Source organism: Triticum urartu, chromosome 5 (genome assembly GCF_003073215.2).
Source record: "Triticum urartu cultivar G1812 chromosome 5, Tu2.1, whole genome shotgun sequence".
NCBI classification, from domain to species: Eukaryota; Viridiplantae; Streptophyta; class Magnoliopsida; order Poales; family Poaceae; genus Triticum; species Triticum urartu.
The window spans coordinates 4709724-4718233 of NC_053026.1; positions in this window are offsets into that span (position 1 = coordinate 4709724).

The window sequence follows — 8510 nt, forward strand, 5'->3', positions numbered from 1 at the left end:
GGTGTTACACCTACTGTATTCCAACTTCTCTATGGTTTATAAACTATTTTACTAGCCATAGATTCATCAAAATAAGCAAACAACACATGAAAAACAGAATCTGTCAAAAACAGAATAGTCTGTAGTAATCTGTAACTAACGCAAAATTCTGGAACTCCAAAAATTCTAAAATAAACTGGTGGACCTGAGTAATTTCTCTAGTAATCATCTGCAAAAAGAATCAACTAAATAGCATTCGCCAGTAAAAAGTTTTAGCTAATCTAGTGAGCGTTAGAGTTTCTGTTTTTTACAGCATGATCATAAAGACTTCACCCAAGTCTTCCCAAAGGTTCTACTTGGCACAAACACTAATTAAAACATAAAACCACATCTAACCATAAGCTAGATGGATTATTTATTCCTAAACAGAACCAAAAAGCAAGAAACTAAAACCAACAAGCGCTATCGTTTAACACCCCTAGCTAGGCATGATGATTTCAATGATGCTCACAAAAAGATAAGAATTGAAACATAAAGAGAGCATCATGAAGAATATGACTAGCACATTTAAGTCTAACCCACTTCCTATGCATAGGGATTTTGTAAGCAGACAACTTATGGGAACAAGAATCAACTTGCATAGGAAGGTAAAACAAGCATAACTTCAAAACTTTAAGCACATAGAGAGGAAACTTGAAATTATTGCAATATGTAGAAGCATATGATCCTCTCTCATAATAATTTTCAGTAGCATCATGAATGAATTCAACAATATAACCAGCACCTAAAGCATTCTTTTCATGATGCATAAGCATAGAATTTTTATTACTCTCCACAGAAGCAAATCTATTCTTATCAATAGTAGTGGGAGCAAACTCAACAAAATAACTATCATGTGATTGAAAATTAAGATCAAGATGACAAGTTTCATGGTTATCATTATTTTTTAAAGCATACGTGTCATCACAATAATCATCATAGATAGGAGGCATGCTTTCATCATAGTAATTTGCTGATCAAAGCTTGGGGGACAATAAATATCATCTTCATCAAACATAGCATCCCCAAGCTTGTGGCTTTGCATATCATTAGCATCATGGGTATTCAAAGAGTTCATACTAACAACATTGCAATCATGCTCATCATATAAATATTTAGTGCCAAACATTTTAATGCATTCTTCTTCTAATACTTCGGCACAATTTTCCTTTCCATCATACTCACGAAAGATATTAAAAAGATGAAGCGTATGAGACAAACTCAATTCCATTTTTTAGTTTTCTTTTATATACTAGACTAGTGATAAAATAAGAAACAAAAAGATTCGATTGCAAGATATAAAGATATACCTTCAAGCACTCACCTCCCCGGCAACGGTGCCAGAAACTGCTTGATGTCTACTACGCAACCTTCTTCTTGTAGACGTTGTTGGGCCTCCAAGTGCAGAGGTTTGTAGGACAGTAGCAAATTTCCCTCAAGTGGATGACCTAAGGTTTATCAATCCGTAGGAGGCATAGGATGAAGATGGTCTCTCTCAAGCAACCCTGCAACCAAATAACAAAGAGTCTCTTGTGTCCCCAACACACCCGATACAATGGTAAATTGTATAGGTGCACTAGTTCGGCGAAGAGATGGTGATACAAGTGCAATATGGATGGTAGATATAGGTTTTTCTAATCTGAAAATATAAAAACAGCAAGGTAACAAGTGGTAAAAGTGAGCGTAAACGGTATTGCAATGGTTGGAAACAAGGCCTAGGGTTCATACTTTCACTAGTGCATATTCTCTCAACAATAATAACATAATTGGATCATATAACTATCCCTCAACATGCAACAAAGAGTCACTCCAAAGTCATTAATAGTGGAGAGCAAACAAAGAGATTATGGTAGGGTACGAAACCACCTCAAAGTTATTCTTTCCAATCAATCTGTTGGGCTATTCCTATAAGTGTCACAAACACCCTAGAGTTCGCACTAGAATAACACCTTAAGACACAAATCAACCAAAACCCTAATGTCACCTAGATACTCCAATGTCACCTCAAGTATCCGTGGGTATGATTATACGATATGCATCACACAATCTCAGATTCATCTATTCAACCAACACATAGAACCTCAAAGAGTGCCCCGAAGTTTCTACCGGAGAATCAAGACGAAAACATGTGCCAACCCCTATGCATAGGTTCATGGGAGGAACCCGCAAGTTGATCACCAAAACATACATCAAGTGAATCACGTGATATCCCATTGTCACCACAGATACGCATGGCAAGACATACATCAAGTGTTCTCAAATCTTTAAAGATTCAATCCGATAAGATTACTTCAAGGGGAAAACTCAGTTCATTACAAGAGAGTAGAGGGGGAGAAGCAACAGAAGATCTAACTATAATAGCAAAGCTCGCGATACATCAAGATCGTGCCAAATCAAGAACACGAGAGAGAGAGAGAGAGATCAAACACATAGCTACTGGTACATACCCTCAGCCCCGAGGGTGAACTACTCCCTCCTTGTCATGGAGAGCGCCGGGATGATGAAGATGGCCACCGGTGAGGGTTCCCCCCCTCCGGCAGGGTGCCGGAACAGGGTCCCGATTGGTTTTTGGTGGCTACAGAGTCTTGCGGCATCGGAACTCCCGATCTATTCTGTTCTTCGGAAGTTTTAGGGTACGTGGGTATATATGGGTGAAAGAAGTACGTCAGTGGAGCTTCGGGGGGCCCACGAGGCAGGGGGCGCGCCCTGGGGGGGCGCTCCCCACCCTCGTGGACACCTTCCTTCTTTCCCGACGTGCACTCCAAGCTTTTCCGGTAGCTCTCCTTCCAAAAATAACTTCTCCAGCTGATTTCATTCCGTTCCGACTCCGTTTGATATTCCTTTTCTTCAAAACACTGTAATAGGCAAAAAACAGCAATTCTGGGCTGAGCCTCCGGTTAATAGGTTAGTCCCAAAAATAATATAAAAGAGGATAATAAAGCCCAATATTGTCCAAAACAGTAGATAATATAGCATGGAGCAATCAAAAATTATAGACACGTTGGAGACATATCAGTGGTCTTGTTAACCATCAACAATTGATGCTCTTTCTTGATTTCCACCTTCGTCGATTTTGATACATCTCCAACGTATCTATAATTTTTGAACGTTCCATGCTGTTATATTATCATTCTTGGATGTTTTACAATCATTTATAGTCATTTTATATCATTTTTGGTACTAACCTATTGACATAGTGCCAAATGCCAGTTGTTGTTTTTTGCATGTCTTTTACATCGCAGGAAATCAATATCAAATGGAGTCCAAACACCGCAAAACTTTTTGTGGATTTTTTATAGACCAGAGGACCACCAATGGGCTAGAGCAGCACCCGGGGGTGCCTCGAGGGGGCACAACCCACCAGGCCGCGCTTGGGCCCCCAGGCACGCCTAGGTGGGTTGTGCCCACCTTGGTGCCCTCCCGCACCCCCTCTTCACCCTATTAAATCCCAAATATTCCAAAACCCTTCAGGGTTAACCTAGATCAGAATTTCGACCGCCGCAAGGCTCTTTAGCCACAAGAAACCAATCCAGACCCCGTTCTGGCACCCTGCCGGGGGGGAGATCATCACCGGTGGCCATCTTCATCATCCGGCGGCCACCACGATGAGGAGGGAGTAGTCCACCCTCGGGGCTGAGGGTTTGTGCCGGTAGCTATGTGTTTAATCTCTCTCTCTCATGTTCTTGATGTATTGCGGGCTTTGTTAATATAGTTGGATCATATGGTGTTTTCCCCTCTCTATCTTGTTGTGATGAATTGAGTTTTCCCTTTGAGATTTCATTGTTATCGGATTGAATACTTTTATGGATTTGAGAACACTTGATATATATCTTGCAATTGAATACTCGTGGTGACAATGGGGTATCATATTGATTCACTTGATATATGTTTTGGCACTCAACTCGCGGATTCCTGAGGTGACATTGGGGTAATCTATGCATAGGGGTTGATGCACGTTCTTGTCTTTGTTTCTCCGGTAGTTCTTTGTGTTGGATTGAGTATTATGAATATGAATTTGCTTTGGTGTTATTTTAGTACGAACTCTAGGATAGATCGAACGGAAAGAATATCTTTGTGTTATTTTAGTTGAACTCTTGAATAGATCAGACGGAAAAAATAGCTTTGAGGTGGTTTCATACCCTACAAACAATTCCGTCTTATGTTCTCCGCTAGATAGGAAAATTGGAGTGATTCTTCATCGCACTTTGAGGGATGGTTATATCGTCCAATTATATTAGCACTGTTGAGAGATTGCACTAGTGAAAGTACGGACCCTAGGACTTGTTTTCAAGCATTGCAATACCGTTTTTGTGCCCATTTACTATTTTCTACCTTGTTGTTTCTATTTATTCAGATTATAAAAATATATTTCTACCACCCATATTACACTTTTATCACCATCTCTTCGCTGAACTAGTGCACCTATACAATTTGCCATTGTATTGGGTGTGTTGGGGACACAAGAGATTTCTTGTATTTGGTTGCAAGGTCATTTGAGAGAGACTATCTTCATCCTACGCCTCCCACAGATTGATAAACCTTAGGTCATCTACTTGAGGGAAAATTGCTATTGTCGTACAAAACTCTGCGTTTGGAGGCCCAACACGAGTCTACAAGAGTAAATTTGCTTAGTAGACATCAAGGTCTTTTCTGGCGCCGTTGCCGGGGAGGTGAGTGCTTGAAGGTATATCTTTAGATCTTGCAATCGATTCTTTTAGTTTCCTGTTTTATCACTAGTTTGGTTTTATAAAAGAAAACTACATAAAAATGGAATTGAGGTTGCATCATATTATTGATCATCTTTATAATATATTTCTTCAAAATGATGGATCGTAAAATTGTGCTCAATTGTTAGAAGAAGACGTCATTAAAATGTTATGCACAAAATATTTTAATGATGAACATGATTGCAATGTTGTTAGTATGAATTCTTTGAATATCCATGATGCTAACGATATGCAAAGCCATAAGCTTGGGGATGCTATGTTTGATGAAGATGATATTTTTTGTCCCCCAAGATTTGATGTGCAAATTTGTTATAATGATTGCATGCCTCCTATTTATGATGATTATAGTGATGAAAGTCGATTTGGAGAGGTCATGACTTTATTTAGTGATGAATCCACCATTTTGGATGAGGCTTCAATTAACTATGATAACAAAGTTGCTATCCATGATGATTATGGTGATGACATGTATGCTATAAAGAATAATGATAACAATGAAACTTGCATCACAATTTTAATTCTCAATATGATTATGCCAATCAAGTATCACATGACAGTTATTTTGTTGAGTTTGCTCCCACCACTATTGATGAGAATAAATTTGCTTATGTAGGGAGTAACAAAATTTTGTATGGTTATGTATCATGAAAAGAATGCTTTATGTGATGGATATATTGTTGAATTCATTCATGATGCCACTGAAAATTATTATGAGGGGGGAACATATGCTTGTAGGAATTGCAATAATATCAAGTTTCCTCTCTATGTGTTGAAAATATTGAAGTTATGTTTGTTTTGTATTCCTATGCTAGTTGATTCTTGCTCCCAAAAGTTATTTGCTCACAAAATCCCTATGCATAGGAAGTGGGTTAGTCTTAAATGTGCTTGCCATGTGATTCATGATGCTCTTTTTCATGTTTCAATTCTTATCTTTTATGCGAGCATCATTGAAACCATCATGCCTAGCAAAAAGGCATTAAAGAAAAGCGCTTGTTGGGAGACAACCCAACACTTTTACCTACTTTTTTTGTGTGTTCACATGATTATTCTACTGTATTAATCATGTTTTATTGCTTTTGTTTCAATAAATTGCCAAGTAAAGCCTTTGGGATAGTGTGGATGATAGTTGACTTGAATCTATGCAAAAACAGAAACTTTTGTGCTTAGTCCAGGAATTTTTAAAATTCACTAGAATGTGATTTTGATCTGAATTTTTTACAGGAGATAGATATACAAATTTTCTACATTTAAATAATTTTTCATAATTTTTGGAGTAGTAGAAGTATGGTTGGAGTACAGATTACTACAGACTGTTCTGTTTTGATAGATTTTGTTTTCAATGCATAATTTGCTTGTTTACTAGTTTCTATGGCTTATATTGCTCAATATAAATTGTGGAAATAATATTATACAGTAGGAATTGTGTGATCACAATTATGAATCTTTTCTTTGACAGTACCAAAAGTGAAATGGTTTGCTCTTTATCATACTAACCTATCTCACAAAGTTCCGTTAAGTTTTGTGTGATTGAAGTTTTCAAGTTTTGGGTGAGATGTCGATATGAGGATAATAAGGAGTGACAAGACCCTAAGATTGGGGATGCCCAAGGCACCCCAAGTTAATATCCAAGGAAGATCCAAGCTACTAAGCTTGGGGATGCCCTGGAAGGCATCCCCACTTTCGTCTCCAACATTATCGGTAACCTTACTTGAGGCTATATTTTCATTCGTCACATGATATGTGTTTTGCTTGGTGCGTCATTTTATTTTGTTAGGATTTGCTTGCTTTTAGTTAGAATAATGTTCTACTTCTTTATTTTCAATGAAAATGTCAAGGATAGCCTTTACCATGCTTATTTTGGAAGTCTACATGTTGCTGTTTCAAAACAGAAAGTTTACCTCTGTTGCAAAAATTCCCTAGAAAAGTCAGAATGTGATAAAATGTTGAAACTTTTTGCAAAATAAGCTCTGATAAATTTTATACAGTGTGTCAAATTTTCATAATTTTTGTAGTTAAATAAGTATTGATACTCTTGCATTCTTACAGATTGTACTGTTTTGGCAGATTGCTGTTATGTTTGCATTGTTTGCATATGTTTGCTTGTTTAATGATTCTATTTGAGTATAGGAGTATTGAATATGCAGAGGCATTTAGTATGAAATGTTGAATAATAATTTTAGTGATTTGCTATAGTAGATAATGATAAGGTTTTTGCATTGGTTTATACTAACTTATCTCACGAGTTCTTGTTGAGTTTTGTGTGGATGAAGCTTTTGAGATTTAGGAAAACTGTGATATGAGAGGAATTAAGGATGGGCATCCCAAGATAGTATTTCAAGAAGTCTCAAGCATCTAAGCTTGGGGATGCCCCGGTAGGCATCCCACCTTTTTTCTTCAACAATTATCGGGTAGTATCGGTTGAGCCTAAGTTTTTGCTTCTTCACATGAGTTGTGCTATTCTTGGAATGTCATTTTATTTTGTTTTGCTTGCTGTTTTAATAAAATACTTAGAAATGAACATTTTTAAATAAAATAGAGTCTTCAAATAGTTGCTAGAGAGGCTAGGTAAGCGGCACTCACATCCCGCCAACGAAGCTCTTTTCTAAGGAATTGCTCTAGTGCTTCACTTATATCTTTTTTAGTAGAGTGTGCTTTATTATTTTTGAAGAAATTCTATCTTGCTTCACTTAAATTAATTTGAGAGAAAGAAATATTATGCTCATGATCTTCACTTTTATTTGTTTGAGCTTATCAATAGAAACACATGAAAATTAGTTCCAAAGTGATAGATATCCAAGAAGGATATAATAAAAACTTTGATGACGATCATTAGACAAAGTAAACTTGATTCCTTGTAATAGTTTTGAGATATGATGATGTGATATGTGAGTCATATTGATGAGTAATTATGATTTAGTAAGAATATCGGTGTTAAGGTTTGTGATTCCCTATGCAAGCACGAAAGTCAATAGTTATGCAATGAAATTACATCCTAATTGTGGTGCATTATTCGATGTTAATTATGCTCAATGCTCGCTTATGAGATTATTCGTTTCTTGGTTAGTCTCTTCTCAATCTTTTGCTAGCCTTCATCTTGCACTAAGTATGATCACTACTTGTGCATCCAAAATCCTTTAAACCGGTTTTGCCACATGAGTCCACTATACCTACCTATATGCGGTATTCTTTTGCTGTTCTAAGCAAATTTGTATGTTCCATCTCTAATTTCAAAATAAATTTCTCTTTTGTGTGCTCGTACCGCTCGCGAGGCGGTGAGGGGTGGCCAATATTTTCCATGCTAGATGTGCTATTCTCACGATGAGTGTTTATTCACTTGTCATTGCACGAGAGTAAGGCAAAGGTATTAGGGATGCCCAGTTCCGAAATGAAAAATGAATTTACTTTATGTTGTCAAATAATAAATTCCTTGGAAAGTGATGGTATGGAGGGCACACGTGGATACGGTTAGCCATGGAAAGTGAAAGTATGGTGGAAAAAGGAATAAACTTTATTTTCTGTTTGGGAACCGCCTATGATATATCTAGCATGGAAAGTGTTGGGAGCTCTAAGTCATTCTCGTTGGTGGTAAAAGTATGCCTCTCAAAATGTTTTTATCTCTCAATTTTTGCTTTGAGCTCTGGCACCTCTACAAATCCCTACTTCCCTCTGTGAAGGGACTTTTTATTTACTTTATGCAATTTTTATTTTTATTTTGAGTATCCATCTTCTCTTATAAAGCATCAACTAGGGGGCACTATGATCATA